The sequence below is a fragment of the Sinohyriopsis cumingii genome, chromosome 9 (genome assembly GCF_028554795.1).
Source record: "Sinohyriopsis cumingii isolate HCF-2022 chromosome 9, ASM2855479v2, whole genome shotgun sequence".
Classification (NCBI taxonomy): domain Eukaryota; kingdom Metazoa; phylum Mollusca; class Bivalvia; order Unionida; family Unionidae; genus Sinohyriopsis; species Sinohyriopsis cumingii.
In genome coordinates, this window is record NC_142969.1 from 31,270,044 (window position 1) to 31,287,510 (window position 17,467).

A 17,467-nucleotide genomic window follows, 5' to 3' on the forward strand; every position below is an offset into this window, starting at 1 on the left:
TGAAATCGTCAAGGTGAGATACTAAATTCTTAAGCTAATTTTCCGAAATGAAAACCATTAAAGACGCAGATATGATGTTTGCTGAGGCAGTCATTCAAATATATCGTTTCCTTCTCAGCTTCTACAAGCGCTGCAACAACATCTTCCCAGACTAGTTCCACATCAACAACGTCACCAACTAGTACAAGCGAAACGTTCCCGACAACTACTTCCTCTATAGCAACAAGTAGCAGCCCAACAAGCACGTCGACTCAGTCTACAGGCACTACAACACAGGAGACTAGCTCTTCAGCGGCAACAACGAGTACAATTGGGACTACAACTACAGGTACGCCAACAACGCTGTCGGAAAGTACAACGTCAGAGACAACAACGCCAACGATCTCATCTACATTGGAAACCTCAACAACTTCGGTTCCATCCACAACGTCTCCAAGTACAAGTACACCATTGACAACAAGCACGTCGGCGACATCTACTGCATCTAGTACTACTTCCATACCAAGCGAAACAACAACTAGTAGTAGCAGCACCACCTCATCGACTCCAGAGACTGCCTCTACCACAGCTACAACAGGTACATTGTCTTCTTGATATGCTTTTATATTCTTCATTGAAATCGACCAACCCACATTTGCCCACATTGAACATGATTTAATGAAAATGATAGCACCATTCAAAGCTTTCCTTTGAAAACCTCTTTTTGGCATCTGTATGATAAGTATAGAGCTTAATGCGACTTCCCACAATGTCGGTAATTCTCCCTGAATAAGCCGTTCGAGCACCAGGCTAAAGATTTGAAAATAGAAATTACAAACACAGAGATTATTAACATGGCATCATAGGACATTGATGTCTAGATATCACACAAGGGGTCAACAATAAGGGCAGAAAGACTAAATATGCATACAATGTTAGTCCAATCGAATCGATCTGGAAAGGGGATCGCACATGTTGATGACTGATGCGGACATATACAGACTTAATATTTTTATGGAATACATTCGTCACAAAAGTCATCGAAGATATTTCTTTTTAAAGTAGCTTGACTCATACTTACGACATATTGTTTGTATGATCAAGCAAGAGAAAAGCTTGTCTTTAATCTCTGTATTAATATAAACCTTTGGAAAAGTAAATATTTACTACGTTAGCTTTCATAAGCCATTTTCTTTGTTCTATCGAAACGGCACAATACTTGAATGGTAAGCATGATGAAAAGAATGTGACTTTAACTAGAGCGAATGGATAGTTAAAATTAAAAGAAATTTAATTTAAATCGCGCAATGCATGTATGAATGGAATCGATGTAAATTAGTAATATCAAGACCTGAGCTGTCATGTTCGACTTTGATAGAATGAACAAATCTCATCACTCGTTAGAACCTTACAATGTTTCAGAATTTTCACAGGAATTTAAGCTTTCATTGTATCATGGAGCTTACTGACATACATTGAGAAAATAGAAACGACTTTATATGTCTTATGAAGATTGAGATCACCAACATTTTCCATCGTAGGAGTGAATGGGTGTAGTGAGCACAGAAATGCATATCATTTATAGACAGTAATGAAATGGGCATTTTGAGATGCTTAAATATAAAATAAATTTGCCTAATTGAAAGTCATTCAAGATTCAGTGGTTGCAGAACACGTGATTGCAAATTGATCGTCTCTTTCACAGTTTCTTCAAGTGCTGAAACAACTACTTCTCAGACTAGTTCCACATCAACAAGTTCACCAACAGCAACTAGCACAATCGAGACGTCTACAACATCGTTGCCGACAACAACGTCCTCTATAGCGACAAGTAGCAGTGCAACAAGCTTGTCGACTCAGTCTACAGGCACTTCCACACTGGAGACTAGCACTTCGACGGTAACAACGAGTACAATTGGGACTACAACTACTGGTACGCCAACAACGCTGTCGGAAAGTACAACGTCAGAGACAACAACGCCAACGACCTCATCAACATTGGAAACCTCAACAACTGCGGTTCCAACCACATCTTCTCCTTTAACGACATCTACTAGTCGAACAACCGTCTCTTCTCCAAGTACAAGTACAGGTACACCACAGACAACCAGCACGTCGGAGACGTCCACGGCATCTAGTACTACTTTCATACCAAACGAAACAACAACTAGTAGCAGCGGCACGACCTCATCGACTCAAGAGACTGCCACTACCACAGTTACAACAGGTATATTTTCTTCTTGAGATGCTTGTATATTCTTCATTGCACTCGACCTGCCCACCTTTGTCATTGTTCACATTGTACTTTATTTGATGAATAATTTAGCACTATTCTAAGCTGTAGGTTAAAACTCTTGTGTTCCTATCTGTTATTTTGGAAGAGAGTTGAATGCGACTTACATCGATCGCAATAATGCTTCTTACACAAGTCCCTTCGTCCTTCTACAATTCAAACTAACGATCTGAAAATATTAAATTACAAACAGAAATTAGTAAAGTTGCATCCAAGGATAGTACCTGCCGACATATCACACGGAAATCGCCAGTTACGGCAGTATGGAATGACATTCAGACAATCTTTCTCCAACTGAGTCGATCTGACAAGGGGAACGCTGAAATTAGTGATCGATGTGGACATAGATAGAGCTTCATTTTCTTTGAAGGGTCTCGTCACAAAAGTCATCGGATGTATTTCGTGGTAATATATTTTGAGTCTAATTTGTGATCTATCGTTTGTAAGTTTGCAAATGAGACGCGCAAAAATGAATTCTTTCATTAATATAGATCTTTGGAAAAGTATGTTTGACCAAATTATCTTCATCAATGCAGGTCTTCTAATGTGAAGGGGACGAGAAAGAACACTCGTAGGAACAATAATAAGAATATGACACTAATTAGAGTGCATGGATGCTTTAAATAACAGGAAATATACTTTATCTCTTGATACGCATGTATGAACGAAGGACTGTAATTTAGGAATATCCAGATCTTAGCTGTGGAGTTCGGTTTAATTTCACGTTTCTGTGAGAGAGAACGAAAAAATCTTCTCCGTCGGAAAGTAATAAGGTTGTTACCATAGGGGCACAAGAATACAAGCTTTCAGTATAATCTTGAGACAAGTATATGCCTTACATATAGAAAGTTAGAAAATAGAAAATAATTAAAATGTGTATTGAAGATTAAGAACACCAAAATTTGTTAGCTTAGAAGTGAATAGGTGGAGTAGGGCATATAAATAGGCATCATTTAATAGACACTAATGAAATCGTCAAGGTGAGATACTAAATTCTTAAGCTAATTTTCCGAAATGAAAACCATTAAAGACGCAGATATGATGTTTGCTGAGGCAGTCATTCAAATATATCGTTTCCTTCTCAGCTTCTACAAGCGCTGCAACAACATCTTCCCAGACTAGTTCCACATCAACAACGTCACCAACTAGTACAAGCGAAACGTTCCCGACAACTACTTCCTCTATAGCAACAAGTAGCAGCCCAACAAGCACGTCGACTCAGTCTACAGGCACTACAACACAGGAGACTAGCTCTTCAGCGGCAACAACGAGTACAATTGGGACTACAACTACAGGTACGCCAACAACGCTGTCGGAAAGTACAACGTCAGAGACAACAACGCCAACGATCTCATCTACATTGGAAACCTCAACAACTTCGGTTCCATCCACAACGTCTCCAAGTACAAGTACACCATTGACAACAAGCACGTCGGCGACATCTACTGCATCTAGTACTACTTCCATACCAAGCGAAACAACAACTAGTAGTAGCAGCACCACCTCATCGACTCCAGAGACTGCCTCTACCACAGCTACAACAGGTACATTGTCTTCTTGATATGCTTTTATATTCTTCATTGAAATCGACCAACCCACATTTGCCCACATTGAACATGATTTAATGAAAATGATAGCACCATTCAAAGCTTTCCTTTGAAAACCTCTTTTTGGCATCTGTATGATAAGTATAGAGCTTAATGCGACTTCCCACAATGTCGGTAATTCTCCCTGAATAAGCCGTTCGAGCACCAGGCTAAAGATTTGAAAATAGAAATTACAAACACAGAGATTATTAACATGGCATCATAGGACATTGATGTCTAGATATCACACAAGGGGTCAACAATAAGGGCAGAAAGACTAAATATGCATACAATGTTAGTCCAATCGAATCGATCTGGAAAGGGGATCGCACATGTTGATGACTGATGCGGACATATACAGACTTAATATTTTTATGGAATACATTCGTCACAAAAGTCATCGAAGATATTTCTTTTTAAAGTAGCTTGACTCATACTTACGACATATTGTTTGTATGATCAAGCAAGAGAAAAGCTTGTCTTTAATCTCTGTATTAATATAAACCTTTGGAAAAGTAAATATTTACTACGTTAGGTTTCATAAGCCATTTTCTTTGTTCTATCGAAACGGCACAATACTTGAATGGTAAGCATGATGAAAAGAATGTGACTTTAACTAGAGCGAATGGATAGTTAAAATTAAAAGAAATTTAATTTAAATCGCGCAATGCATGTATGAATGGAATCGATGTAAATTAGTAATATCAAGACCTGAGCTGTCATGTTCGACTTTGATAGAATGAACAAATCTCATCACTCGTTAGAACCTTACAATGTTTCAGAATTTTCACAGGAATTTAAGCTTTCATTGTATCATGGAGCTTACTGACATACATTGAGAAAATAGAAACGACTTTATATGTCTTATGAAGATTGAGATCACCAACATTTTCCATCGTAGGAGTGAATGGGTGTAGTGAGCACAGAAATGCATATCATTTATAGACAGTAATGAAATGGGCATTTTGAGATGCTTAAATATAAAATAAATTTGCCTAATTGAAAGTCATTCAAGATTCAGTGGTTGCAGAACACGTGATTGCAAATTGATCGTCTCTTTCACAGTTTCTTCAAGTGCTGAAACAACTACTTCTCAGACTAGTTCCACATCAACAAGTTCACCAACAGCAACTAGCACAATCGAGACGTCTACAACATCGTTGCCGACAACAACGTCCTCTATAGCGACAAGTAGCAGTGCAACAAGCTTGTCGACTCAGTCTACAGGCACTTCCACACTGGAGACTAGCACTTCGACGGTAACAACGAGTACAATTGGGACTACAACTACTGGTACGCCAACAACGCTGTCGGAAAGTACAACGTCAGAGACAACAACGCCAACGACCTCATCAACATTGGAAACCTCAACAACTGCGGTTCCAACCACATCTTCTCCTTTAACGACATCTACTAGTCGAACAACCGTCTCTTCTCCAAGTACAAGTACAGGTACACCACAGACAACCAGCACGTCGGAGACGTCCACGGCATCTAGTACTACTTTCATACCAAACGAAACAACAACTAGTAGCAGCGGCACGACCTCATCGACTCAAGAGACTGCCACTACCACAGTTACAACAGGTATATTTTCTTCTTGAGATGCTTGTATATTCTTCATTGCACTCGACCTGCCCACCTTTGTCATTGTTCACATTGTACTTTATTTGATGAATAATTTAGCACTATTCTAAGCTGTAGGTTGAAACTCTTGTGTTCCTATCTGTTATTTTGGAAGAGAGTTGAATGCGACTTACATCGATCGCAATAATGCTTCTTACACAAGTCCCTTCGTCCTTCTACAATTCAAACTAACGATCTGAAAATATTAAATTACAAACAGAAATTAGTAAAGTTGCATCCAAGGATAGTACCTGCCGACATATCACACGGAAATCGCCAGTTACGGCAGTATGGAATGACATTCAGACAATCTTTCTCCAACTGAGTCGATCTGACAAGGGGAACGCTGAAATTAGTGATCGATGTGGACATAGATAGAGCTTCATTTTCTTTGAAGGGTCTCGTCACAAAAGTCATCGGATGTATTTCGTGGTAATATATTTTGAGTCTAATTTGTGATCTATCGTTTGTAAGTTTGCAAATGAGACGCGCAAAAATGAATTCTTTCATTAATATAGATCTTTGGAAAAGTATGTTTGACCAAATTATCTTCATCAATGCAGGTCTTCTAATGTGAAGGGGACGAGAAAGAACACTCGTAGGAACAATAATAAGAATATGACACTAATTAGAGTGCATGGATGCTTTAAATAACAGGAAATATACTTTATCTCTTGATACGCATGTATGAACGAAGGACTGTAATTTAGGAATATCCAGATCTTAGCTGTGGAGTTCGGTTTAATTTCACGTTTCTGTGAGAGAGAACGAAAAAATCTTCTCCGTCGGAAAGTAATAAGGTTGTTACCATAGGGGCACAAGAATACAAGCTTTCAGTATAATCTTGAGACAATTATAGAAAGTTAGAAAATAGAAAATAATTAAAATGTGTATTGAAGATTAAGAACACCAAAATTTGTTAGCTTAGAAGTGAATAGGTGGGGTAGGGTATATAAATAGGCATCATTTAATAGACACTAATGAAATCGTCAAGGTGAGATACTAAATTCTTAAGCTAATTTTCCGAAATGAAAACCATTAAAGACGCAGATATGATGTTTGCTGAGGCAGTCATTCAAATATATCGTTTCCTTCTCAGCTTCTACAAGCGCTGCAACAACATCTTCCCAGACTAGTTCCACATCAACAACGTCACCAACTAGTACAAGCGAAACGTTCCCGACAACTACTTCCTCTATAGCAACAAGTAGCAGCCCAACAAGCACGTCGACTCAGTCTACAGGCACTACAACACAGGAGACTAGCTCTTCAGCGGCAACAACGAGTACAATTGGGACTACAACTACAGGTACGCCAACAACGCTGTCGGAAAGTACAACGTCAGAGACAACAACGCCAACGATCTCATCTACATTGGAAACCTCAACAACTTCGGTTCCATCCACAACGTCTCCAAGTACAAGTACACCATTGACAACAAGCACGTCGGCGACATCTACTGCATCTAGTACTACTTCCATACCAAGCGAAACAACAACTAGTAGTAGCAGCACCACCTCATCGACTCCAGAGACTGCCTCTACCACAGCTACAACAGGTACATTGTCTTCTTGATATGCTTTTATATTCTTCATTGAAATCGACCAACCCACATTTGCCCACATTGAACATGATTTAATGAAAATGATAGCACCATTCAAAGCTTTCCTTTGAAAACCTCTTTTTGGCATCTGTATGATAAGTATAGAGCTTAATGCGACTTCCCACAATGTCGGTAATTCTCCCTGAATAAGCCGTTCGAGCACCAGGCTAAAGATTTGAAAATAGAAATTACAAACACAGAGATTATTAACATGGCATCATAGGACATTGATGTCTAGATATCACACAAGGGGTCAACAATAAGGGCAGAAAGACTAAATATGCATACAATGTTAGTCCAATCGAATCGATCTGGAAAGGGGATCGCACATGTTGGTGACTGATGCGGACATATACAGACTTAATATTTTTATGGAATACATTCGTCACAAAAGTCATCGAAGATATTTCTTTTTAAAGTAGCTTGACTCATACTTACGACATATTGTTTGTATGATCAAGCAAGAGAAAAGCTTGTCTTTAATCTCTGTATTAATATAAACCTTTGGAAAAGTAAATATTTACTACGTTAGCTTTCATAAGCCATTTTCTTTGTTCTATCGAAACGGCACAATACTTGAATGGTAAGCATGATGAAAAGAATGTGACTTTAACTAGAGCGAATGGATAGTTAAAATTAAAAGAAATTTAATTTAAATCGCGCAATGCATGTATGAATGGAATCGATGTAAATTAGTAATATCAAGACCTGAGCTGTCATGTTCGACTTTGATAGAATGAACAAATCTCATCACTCGTTAGAACCTTACAATGTTTCAGAATTTTCACAGGAATTTAAGCTTTCATTGTATCATGGAGCTTACTGACATACATTGAGAAAATAGAAACGACTTTATATGTCTTATGAAGATTGAGATCACCAACATTTTCCATCGTAGGAGTGAATGGGTGTAGTGAGCACAGAAATGCATATCATTTATAGACAGTAATGAAATGGGCATTTTGAGATGCTTAAATATAAAATAAATTTGCCTAATTGAAAGTCATTCAAGATTCAGTGGTTGCAGAACACGTGATTGCAAATTGATCGTCTCTTTCACAGTTTCTTCAAGTGCTGAAACAACTACTTCTCAGACTAGTTCCACATCAACAAGTTCACCAACAGCAACTAGCACAATCGAGACGTCTACAACATCGTTGCCGACAACAACGTCCTCTATAGCGACAAGTAGCAGTGCAACAAGCTTGTCGACTCAGTCTACAGGCACTTCCACACTGGAGACTAGCACTTCGACGGTAACAACGAGTACAATTGGGACTACAACTACTGGTACGCCAACAACGCTGTCGGAAAGTACAACGTCAGAGACAACAACGCCAACGACCTCATCAACATTGGAAACCTCAACAACTGCGGTTCCAACCACATCTTCTCCTTTAACGACATCTACTAGTCGAACAACCGTCTCTTCTCCAAGTACAAGTACAGGTACACCACAGACAACCAGCACGTCGGAGACGTCCACGGCATCTAGTACTACTTTCATACCAAACGAAACAACAACTAGTAGCAGCGGCACGACCTCATCGACTCAAGAGACTGCCACTACCACAGTTACAACAGGTATATTTTCTTCTTGAGATGCTTGTATATTCTTCATTGCACTCGACCTGCCCACCTTTGTCATTGTTCACATTGTACTTTATTTGATGAATAATTTAGCACTATTCTAAGCTGTAGGTTGAAACTCTTGTGTTCCTATCTGTTATTTTGGAAGAGAGTTGAATGCGACTTACATCGATCGCAATAATGCTTCTTACACAAGTCCCTTCGTCCTTCTACAATTCAAACTAACGATCTGAAAATATTAAATTACAAACAGAAATTAGTAAAGTTGCATCCAAGGATAGTACCTGCCGACATATCACACGGAAATCGCCAGTTACGGCAGTATGGAATGACATTCAGACAATCTTTCTCCAACTGAGTCGATCTGACAAGGGGAACGCTGAAATTAGTGATCGATGTGGACATAGATAGAGCTTCATTTTCTTTGAAGGGTCTCGTCACAAAAGTCATCGGATGTATTTCGTGGTAATATATTTTGAGTCTAATTTGTGATCTATCGTTTGTAAGTTTGCAAATGAGACGCGCAAAAATGAATTCTTTCATTAATATAGATCTTTGGAAAAGTATGTTTGACCAAATTATCTTCATCAATGCAGGTCTTCTAATGTGAAGGGGACGAGAAAGAACACTCGTAGGAACAATAATAAGAATATGACACTAATTAGAGTGCATGGATGCTTTAAATAACAGGAAATATACTTTATCTCTTGATACGCATGTATGAACGAAGGACTGTAATTTAGGAATATCCAGATCTTAGCTGTGGAGTTCGGTTTAATTTCACGTTTCTGTGAGAGAGAACGAAAAAATCTTCTCCGTCGGAAAGTAATAAGGTTGTTACCATAGGGGCACAAGAATACAAGCTTTCAGTATAATCTTGAGACAAGTATATGCCTTACCCATAGAAAGTTAGAAAATAGAAAATAATTAAAATGTGTATTGAAGATTAAGAACACCAAAATTTGTTAGCTTAGAAGTGAATAGGTGGAGTAGGGCATATAAATAGGCATCATTTAATAGACACTAATGAAATCGTCAAGGTGAGATACTAAATTCTTAAGCTAATTTTCCGAAATGAAAACCATTAAAGACGCAGATATGATGTTTGCTGAGGCAGTCATTCAAATATATCGTTTCCTTCTCAGCTTCTACAAGCGCTGCAACAACATCTTCCCAGACTAGTTCCACATCAACAACGTCACCAACTAGTACAAGCGAAACGTTCCCGACAACTACTTCCTCTATAGCAACAAGTAGCAGCCCAACAAGCACGTCGACTCAGTCTACAGGCACTACAACACAGGAGACTAGCTCTTCAGCGGCAACAACGAGTACAATTGGGACTACAACTACAGGTACGCCAACAACGCTGTCGGAAAGTACAACGTCAGAGTCAACAACGCCAACGATCTCATCTACATTGGAAACCTCAACAACTTCGGTTCCATCCACAACGTCTCCAAGTACAAGTACACCATTGACAACAAGCACGTCGGCGACATCTACTGCATCTAGTACTACTTCCATACCAAGCGAAACAACAACTAGTAGTAGCAGCACCACCTCATCGACTCCAGAGACTGCCTCTACCACAGCTACAACAGGTACATTGTCTTCTTGATATGCTTTTATATTCTTCATTGAAATCGACCAACCCACATTTGCCCACATTGAACATGATTTAATGAAAATGATAGCACCATTCAAAGCTTTCCTTTGAAAACCTCTTTTTGGCATCTGTATGATAAGTATAGAGCTTAATGCGACTTCCCACAATGTCGGTAATTCTCCCTGAATAAGCCGTTCGAGCACCAGGCTAAAGATTTGAAAATAGAAATTACAAACACAGAGATTATTAACATGGCATCATAGGACATTGATGTCTAGATATCACACAAGGGGTCAACAATAAGGGCAGAAAGACTAAATATGCATACAATGTTAGTCCAATCGAATCGATCTGGAAAGGGGATCGCACATGTTGATGACTGATGCGGACATATACAGACTTAATATTTTTATGGAATACATTCGTCACAAAAGTCATCGAAGATATTTCTTTTTAAAGTAGCTTGACTCATACTTACGACATATTGTTTGTATGATCAAGCAAGAGAAAAGCTTGTCTTTAATCTCTGTATTAATATAAACCTTTGGAAAAGTAAATATTTACTACGTTAGCTTTCATAAGCCATTTTCTTTGTTCTATCGAAACGGCACAATACTTGAATGGTAAGCATGATGAAAAGAATGTGACTTTAACTAGAGCGAATGGATAGTTAAAATTAAAAGAAATTTAATTTAAATCGCGCAATGCATGTATGAATGGAATCGATGTAAATTAGTAATATCAAGACCTGAGCTGTCATGTTCGACTTTGATAGAATGAACAAATCTCATCACTCGTTAGAACCTTACAATGTTTCAGAATTTTCACAGGAATTTAAGCTTTCATTGTATCATGGAGCTTACTGACATACATTGAGAAAATAGAAACGACTTTATATGTCTTATGAAGATTGAGATCACCAACATTTTCCATCGTAGGAGTGAATGGGTGTAGTGAGCACAGAAATGCATATCATTTATAGACAGTAATGAAATGGGCATTTTGAGATGCTTAAATATAAAATAAATTTGCCTAATTGAAAGTCATTCAAGATTCAGTGGTTGCAGAACACGTGATTGCAAATTGATCGTCTCTTTCACAGTTTCTTCAAGTGCTGAAACAACTACTTCTCAGACTAGTTCCACATCAACAAGTTCACCAACAGCAACTAGCACAATCGAGACGTCTACAACATCGTTGCCGACAACAACGTCCTCTATAGCGACAAGTAGCAGTGCAACAAGCTTGTCGACTCAGTCTACAGGCACTTCCACACTGGAGACTAGCACTTCGACGGTAACAACGAGTACAATTGGGACTACAACTACTGGTACGCCAACAACGCTGTCGGAAAGTACAACGTCAGAGACAACAACGCCAACGACCTCATCAACATTGGAAACCTCAACAACTGCGGTTCCAACCACATCTTCTCCTTTAACGACATCTACTAGTCGAACAACCGTCTCTTCTCCAAGTACAAGTACAGGTACACCACAGACAACCAGCACGTCGGAGACGTCCACGGCATCTAGTACTACTTTCATACCAAACGAAACAACAACTAGTAGCAGCGGCACGACCTCATCGACTCAAGAGACTGCCACTACCACAGTTACAACAGGTATATTTTCTTCTTGAGATGCTTGTATATTCTTCATTGCACTCGACCTGCCCACCTTTGTCATTGTTCACATTGTACTTTATTTGATGAATAATTTAGCACTATTCTAAGCTGTAGGTTGAAACTCTTGTGTTCCTATCTGTTATTTTGGAAGAGAGTTGAATGCGACTTACATCGATCGCAATAATGCTTCTTACACAAGTCCCTTCGTCCTTCTACAATTCAAACTAACGATCTGAAAATATTAAATTACAAACAGAAATTAGTAAAGTTGCATCCAAGGATAGTACCTGCCGACATATCACACGGAAATCGCCAGTTACGGCAGTATGGAATGACATTCAGACAATCTTTCTCCAACTGAGTCGATCTGACAAGGGGAACGCTGAAATTAGTGATCGATGTGGACATAGATAGAGCTTCATTTTCTTTGAAGGGTCTCGTCACAAAAGTCATCGGATGTATTTCGTGGTAATATATTTTGAGTCTAATTTGTGATCTATCGTTTGTAAGTTTGCAAATGAGACGCGCAAAAATGAATTCTTTCATTAATATAGATCTTTGGAAAAGTATGTTTGACCAAATTATCTTCATCAATGCAGGTCTTCTAATGTGAAGGGGACGAGAAAGAACACTCGTAGGAACAATAATAAGAATATGACACTAATTAGAGTGCATGGATGCTTTAAATAACAGGAAATATACTTTATCTCTTGATACGCATGTATGAACGAAGGACTGTAATTTAGGAATATCCAGATCTTAGCTGTGGAGTTCGGTTTAATTTCACGTTTCTGTGAGAGAGAACGAAAAAATCTTCTCCGTCGGAAAGTAATAAGGTTGTTACCATAGGGGCACAAGAATACAAGATTTCAGTATAATCTTGAGACAAGTATATGCCTTACATATAGAAAGTTAGAAAATAGAAAATAATTAAAATGTGTATTGAAGATTAAGAACACCAAAATTTGTTAGCTTAGAAGTGAATAGGTGGAGTAGGGCATATAAATAGGCATCATTTAATAGACACTAATGAAATCGTCAAGGTGAGATACTAAATTCTTAAGCTAATTTTCCGAAATGAAAACCATTAAAGACGCAGATATGATGTTTGCTGAGGCAGTCATTCAAATATATCGTTTCCTTCTCAGCTTCTACAAGCGCTGCAACAACATCTTCCCAGACTAGTTCCACATCAACAACGTCACCAACTAGTACAAGCGAAACGTTCCCGACAACTACTTCCTCTATAGCAACAAGTAGCAGCCCAACAAGCACGTCGACTCAGTCTACAGGCACTACAACACAGGAGACTAGCTCTTCAGCGGCAACAACGAGTACAATTGGGACTACAACTACAGGTACGCCAACAACGCTGTCGGAAAGTACAACGTCAGAGACAACAACGCCAACGATCTCATCTACATTGGAAACCTCAACAACTTCGGTTCCATCCACAACGTCTCCAAGTACAAGTACACCATTGACAACAAGCACGTCGGCGACATCTACTGCATCTAGTACTACTTCCATACCAAGCGAAACAACAACTAGTAGTAGCAGCACCACCTCATCGACTCCAGAGACTGCCTCTACCACAGCTACAACAGGTACATTGTCTTCTTGATATGCTTTTATATTCTTCATTGAAATCGACCAACCCACATTTGCCCACATTGAACATGATTTAATGAAAATGATAGCACCATTCAAAGCTTTCCTTTGAAAACCTCTTTTTGGCATCTGTATGATAAGTATAGAGCTTAATGCGACTTCCCACAATGTCGGTAATTCTCCCTGAATAAGCCGTTCGAGCACCAGGCTAAAGATTTGAAAATAGAAATTACAAACACAGAGATTATTAACATGGCATCATAGGACATTGATGTCTAGATATCACACAAGGGGTCAACAATAAGGGCAGAAAGACTAAATATGCATACAATGTTAGTCCAATCGAATCGATCTGGAAAGGGGATCGCACATGTTGATGACTGATGCGGACATATACAGACTTAATATTTTTATGGAATACATTCGTCACAAAAGTCATCGAAGATATTTCTTTTTAAAGTAGCTTGACTCATACTTACGACATATTGTTTGTATGATCAAGCAAGAGAAAAGCTTGTCTTTAATCTCTGTATTAATATAAACCTTTGGAAAAGTAAATATTTACTACGTTAGCTTTCATAAGCCATTTTCTTTGTTCTATCGAAACGGCACAATACTTGAATGGTAAGCATGATGAAAAGAATGTGACTTTAACTAGAGCGAATGGATAGTTAAAATTAAAAGAAATTTAATTTAAATCGCGCAATGCATGTATGAATGGAATCGATGTAAATTAGTAATATCAAGACCTGAGCTGTCATGTTCGACTTTGATAGAATGAACAAATCTCATCACTCGTTAGAACCTTACAATGTTTCAGAATTTTCACAGGAATTTAAGCTTTCATTGTATCATGGAGCTTACTGACATACATTGAGAAAATAGAAACGACTTTATATGTCTTATGAAGATTGAGATCACCAACATTTTCCATCGTAGGAGTGAATGGGTGTAGTGAGCACAGAAATGCATATCATTTATAGACAGTAATGAAATGGGCATTTTGAGATGCTTAAATATAAAATAAATTTGCCTAATTGAAAGTCATTCAAGATTCAGTGGTTGCAGAACACGTGATTGCAAATTGATCGTCTCTTTCACAGTTTCTTCAAGTGCTGAAACAACTACTTCTCAGACTAGTTCCACATCAACAAGTTCACCAACAGCAACTAGCACAATCGAGACGTCTACAACATCGTTGCCGACAACAACGTCCTCTATAGCGACAAGTAGCAGTGCAACAAGCTTGTCGACTCAGTCTACAGGCACTTCCACACTGGAGACTAGCACTTCGACGGTAACAACGAGTACAATTGGGACTACAACTACTGGTACGCCAACAACGCTGTCGGAAAGTACAACGTCAGAGACAACAACGCCAACGACCTCATCAACATTGGAAACCTCAACAACTGCGGTTCCAACCACATCTTCTCCTTTAACGACATCTACTAGTCGAACAACCGTCTCTTCTCCAAGTACAAGTACAGGTACACCACAGACAACCAGCACGTCGGAGACGTCCACGGCATCTAGTACTACTTTCATACCAAACGAAACAACAACTAGTAGCAGCGGCACGACCTCATCGACTCAAGAGACTGCCACTACCACAGTTACAACAGGTATATTTTCTTCTTGAGATGCTTGTATATTCTTCATTGCACTCGACCTGCCCACCTTTGTCATTGTTCACATTGTACTTTATTTGATGAATAATTTAGCACTATTCTAAGCTGTAGGTTAAAACTCTTGTGTTCCTATCTGTTATTTTGGAAGAGAGTTGAATGCGACTTACATCGATCGCAATAATGCTTCTTACACAAGTCCCTTCGTCCTTCTACAATTCAAACTAACGATCTGAAAATATTAAATTACAAACAGAAATTAGTAAAGTTGCATCCAAGGATAGTACCTGCCGACATATCACACGGAAATCGCCAGTTACGGCAGTATGGAATGACATTCAGACAATCTTTCTCCAACTGAGTCGATCTGACAAGGGGAACGCTGAAATTAGTGATCGATGTGGACATAGATAGAGCTTCATTTTCTTTGAAGGGTCTCGTCACAAAAGTCATCGGATGTATTTCGTGGTAATATATTTTGAGTCTAATTTGTGATCTATCGTTTGTAAGTTTGCAAATGAGACGCGCAAAAATGAATTCTTTCATTAATATAGATCTTTGGAAAAGTATGTTTGACCAAATTATCTTCATCAATGCAGGTCTTCTAATGTGAAGGGGACGAGAAAGAACACTCGTAGGAACAATAATAAGAATATGACACTAATTAGAGTGCATGGATGCTTTAAATAACAGGAAATATACTTTATCTCTTGATACGCATGTATGAACGAAGGACTGTAATTTAGGAATATCCAGATCTTAGCTGTGGAGTTCGGTTTAATTTCACGTTTCTGTGAGAGAGAACGAAAAAATCTTCTCCGTCGGAAAGTAATAAGGTTGTTACCATAGGGGCACAAGAATACAAGCTTTCAGTATAATCTTGAGACAAGTATATGCCTTACATATAGAAAGTTAGAAAATAGAAAATAATTAAAATGTGTATTGAAGATTAAGAACACCAAAATTTGTTAGCTTAGAAGTGAATAGGTGGAGTAGGGCATATAAATAGGCATCATTTAATAGACACTAATGAAATCGTCAAGGTGAGATACTAAATTCTTAAGCTAATTTTCCGAAATGAAAACCATTAAAGACGCAGATATGATGTTTGCTGAGGCAGTCATTCAAATATATCGTTTCCTTCTCAGCTTCTACAAGCGCTGCAACAACATCTTCCCAGACTAGTTCCACATCAACAACGTCACCAACTAGTACAAGCGAAACGTTCCCGACAACTACTTCCTCTATAGCAACAAGTAGCAGCCCAACAAGCACGTCGACTCAGTCTACAGGCACTACAACACAGGAGACTAGCTCTTCAGCGGCAACAACGAGTACAATTGGGACTACAACTACAGGTACGCCAACAACGCTGTCGGAAAGTACAACGTCAGAGACAACAACGCCAACGATCTCATCTACATTGGAAACCTCAACAACTTCGGTTCCATCCACAACGTCTCCAAGTACAAGTACACCATTGACAACAAGCACGTCGGCGACATCTACTGCATCTAGTACTACTTCCATACCAAGCGAAACAACAACTAGTAGTAGCAGCACCACCTCATCGACTCCAGAGACTGCCTCTACCACAGCTACAACAGGTACATTGTCTTCTTGATATGCTTTTATATTCTTCATTGAAATCGACCAACCCACATTTGCCCACATTGAACATGATTTAATGAAAATGATAGCACCATTCAAAGCTTTCCTTTGAAAACCTCTTTTTGGCATCTGTATGATAAGTATAGAGCTTAATGCGACTTCCCACAATGTCGGTAATTCTCCCTGAATAAGCCGTTCGAGCACCAGGCTAAAGATTTGAAAATAGAAATTACAAACACAGAGATTATTAACATGGCATCATAGGACATTGATGTCTAGATATCACACAAGGGGTCAACAATAAGGGCAGAAAGACTAAATATGCATACAATGTTAGTCCAATCGAATCGATCTGGAAAGGGGATCGCACATGTTGATGACTGATGCGGACATATACAGACTTAATATTTTTATGGAATACATTCGTCACAAAAGTCATCGAAGATATTTCTTTTTAAAGTAGCTTGACTCATACTTACGACATATTGTTTGTATGATCAAGCAAGAGAAAAGCTTGTCTTTAATCTCTGTATTAATATAAACCTTTGGAAAAGTAAATATTTACTACGTTAGCTTTCATAAGCCATTTTCTTTGTTCTATCGAAACGGCACAATACTTGAATGGTAAGCATGATGAAAAGAATGTGACTTTAACTAGAGCGAATGGATAGTTAAAATTAAAAGAAATTTAATTTAAATCGCGC